General features: G+C 38.4%; 1 protein-coding gene across 2 annotated transcripts in view; it reads right to left on the bottom strand.

Annotated features, from left to right (window-relative positions):
* Galnt3 (polypeptide N-acetylgalactosaminyltransferase 3) overlaps positions 1-3,524 on the bottom strand; it is a 68,536-nt gene that overhangs the window by 63,540 nt on the left and 1,472 nt on the right. The gene's annotated exons all lie outside the window — the stretch shown is intronic.

Genomic DNA, 3,524 nt, shown 5'->3' with positions numbered 1-3,524 from the left:
AAAAAAAAAAAAAAAAATGTGAACTAGAAGGTTGGGGAGATAGCACATAGTCTAAGCACCTGCCTGACAAATGCAAGGACCCAGGTTCAATCCCTGGTACCACATACCGTGCCGGGCCCAGAACCCCAGGCATGGTGGTGCATGCCTGTAATCTCAGTGCTGGGGAGGCTGAGACAGGACGATCACTACGAGTCCAAACTACATAGCGAGACCCTGTATCAAATGAATAAAAATAATAAAAAATAAAAATGTTAACTGGAATCACTCTTCTCTGTGTAGATTTTTAGCAACTTTCCATAGGCCTCAAGCTAGAATCCATGCTCCTTAAAATTGTCTCACGAAATCTGACTCTTGCTTTCTTCTGAATTTATAACTGAATGAATCAAACTTTTATACTCTAACAAAAGACTTCACTGTTTTTCCAGTGTCATTCTTTTGCATTCCTCATTTCTAAGAGTACCTTCTTTTTTGTTTTTACTTTTGTAACTTTTTTTTGAGATAGTCCCATTTGTTGCCAAAGCTGGACTCAAACTCCTGGATTCCAGTGATCCTCCCACCTCTGGCTTCTGAGGGCTGAGTACAGGTTCAGGAGTCCCTCTAGGTCTCCTGATGGGTCCTAAGACTCAACTGCCATCTTGCCTCTTTCAGGAAAGTGTTCCTAATGCCTAAACCTACATGTAGACCCAGGCTGAGCAAAGATCCTGTGTATATTTATATCTTTTGTTTTATACATGTGATGTAAATTATAATCTACTTCTGTACCTGTGTGTATCTGTACATACATGTGAGTTCTGATCAAAGAATACAGTGGGTCAAGCAAAGTGGCAGGAATGATGGGGTAAGTATGCTTATGGGGAGGGGTTTGAGGAGGAGCACTGAGGCAGTATGTCTCTTACTAGAATAAATTTTAGAAATGTAATATTCCCTGCATATTTCAATCATACCATTAATATATACAGGTGCACACCTGAAATCTTTGCTGTTAGGGAGGCTAAGGCTAGAGGATGATTAATGAAATCCAGCCTGCACAACTTGGAAGGACCCTGTTGCAAAGTAAAAATAAACAAGTAAATAAGTTAATAACTTGTGCTATGTTTTTGCCTAATAATTTTTTCAGACTCCCATCCAAAATGCAGAACTCAGCCATAAAAGTTAAGGGTGAAAACAGAGCTGGACCGAATTCTTTTTCATTCTCAAACTTTCGCTTGACAATTAATCCGATAGAAATCCCCTCAGAAAAATATTTCAAAATTTTTCCCTTAAATACATTGAGAACTCATTGAAAGTGCAATACTGTACAATGACATTTCAGAGACTCCCACTGGTTGAGAAATTTAATCTGACAAGTTCCTACCTCAAGGCCTCCAATGAAATACTTAATTAGGATTACAATATAATTTTACAGAAAGTACTTTTCTCTGTGAGACAGACAACTGGCAGAAAATTAGCCTTAAAAATATAAATTGCTAAATAGTACAATAACATCATTTTCATATTGTTGTCATAAACTGAATCTAGTGTTAAGGCTAATTTTCAAAAGTAATAAAGAACATTCATGTTTTAAGGATAAGGACTGTTTTGCAAAACTTGTTTCACCATTATTCGCACACTAGAGGGTACTGAGTTAAAACTGAATTTTTTTTTCAACCAAAAATTTCAGTTTTAAAAATATTCCTGCTAAAGAAACATGCCTGAAACCAAAAATCTAGAGCACTGCAAATGAATGGAAGACACTGGGTCATTGCCTTATAAAATATGCTTTAAGCCAATATAATAAAAGATCAGAAGAATAAATAACGTTGTTCAAGTTGGCTCAGAAAATCAACCATGGTTATGAAATACCAAGAAAGGATTAAAAATTTCAATCCACATGGCATCTTAATATACATGAAGGCCTAAGTCTCCAGGGAGACAAGCATCACTTGGACCCACAGAAATGTAGGCACGGCCAGGTACAGTGGCATACACCTGTAATCCCAGCACTCAGGAGCCTGAGGCAGGAGGATTTTTGGCAGTCCAAGGCCAGCCTGGGCTACATAATGAGTTCAAAGACAGACTGGACTACATAGAGAGACCCTATCTCAAAAAAAAAAAAAAAAAAAAAAAGTAGGTAAATCAGAGCTAAACCAAGGACAATGGACTCCTCTCTAATTAGAAAACCCTTACAAACTACATGAAAGAAAAAAAAAAAAAAGATAAACATCTCATGATGAATGAGAATGTGGGGAAATGTGATGACACAGGTGTGCTGAGGCAGGTCACTGGAGTAACAATGCTGTCCCTAACCTTCAGGGTGAACTGAAGTTAGGATACTCATCAGCCTCAGTTTAATCACAAGCTGGATGGCTTAACTGAAAATTCAAGGCAACAAGGGAAGCCTAAGATGCTAGATCTAAAGGAAAGCCTGATTATTTTAAGGCCCCGTTATCTTAATACTGGAAAGCACTCATCCCCTTTACAAACAAACTGAGGCATTTTGTCACTCTAGCTAACAAAAACATGTCACATTTCTCCCTAGAGGTAAGAATAGAGATAGTCTGACAACACCTGCCTAATAACCAATGAAAATTAATTAATATTTAAAATGCAGACAGCAGTGCCTACTCTAATGTTTAAACAGTATTTAGGGCTTTATTTCTCTGTACGGATACAATTAAGAGGGTAGGTGAGGCTCTTTTGAGAAAAGCAGGAATGCCCTGGTTGAATGAGTAATTATGACCTTGTATGTTGTGGTATTTTTTTGTTTTAGCTTTTAATTGCACCTTCTTTTGAAACTGTACGTATGCCTAAGGCGTTGTAAGTCCAATGTTTAATTTCAAATACATTTTAAAACATTAGCAAAGTGAGAATTAAACATACTTTGGGTGTGGATTTGCTATTATGAGAAATTTCTACATAAAAAAAAAAAATGGGTTGAACAATGTGAAAAGAAAAATAGTTGACACAAACAAACTGCTCCGTATGTTTAAACTACACGTATGCTAGGCTTCAGCTATAAATAGTAGAAGTTAAATTCAAACAAGTCTAATTGCAGGGTGTGTCTTTAATCTAATGTATTTTAGCCACAGACTCAAAGAAAAAAATTACAATAAAAAGAAGCAACAGATTTTTCTACAACCCCAAATTCTCAAATTAAAGTCATTTTCTGATTTTAATAACAGACTTAGTTTAAATATCTTCATTATGTCGTTTACCATCTTTAGCAAAGTTCTATTAACATGTTCTAAAAATCAGAAAAACGGGTAACGGTGGGGTTCCAAAACCAGAAATACTTCTTCGATGAGTTTGAGAGAGAAGGAAATAAAAGTCTAAGGTAGGCGTCAGTTTCACCCTCCATTCTTAGGCTCCAGGAAAAGCCTAATTAGGCGGGAGGCATCTGGGCCCGACACACCCGGGTTCCGACGTGGCAGGATCCTGGCACGAAGTTTGCTTGACCCTTGGAGCCCCGGCCGCCGCCGCCGCAGCGGGTCCCCACGCCAACAGGTCCCGAGGGGCGGGGCGGCGGGCGCGGCGGGTCCCCTCGC

Source organism: Octodon degus, unplaced genomic scaffold, assembly GCF_000260255.1.
Source record: "Octodon degus isolate 3935 unplaced genomic scaffold, OctDeg1.0 scaffold00267, whole genome shotgun sequence".
Lineage (NCBI taxonomy): Eukaryota > Metazoa > Chordata > Mammalia > Rodentia > Octodontidae > Octodon > Octodon degus.
Note: the sequence above shows the minus strand (reverse complement) of the source record. Positions and strands in the feature narration are given on the sequence as shown.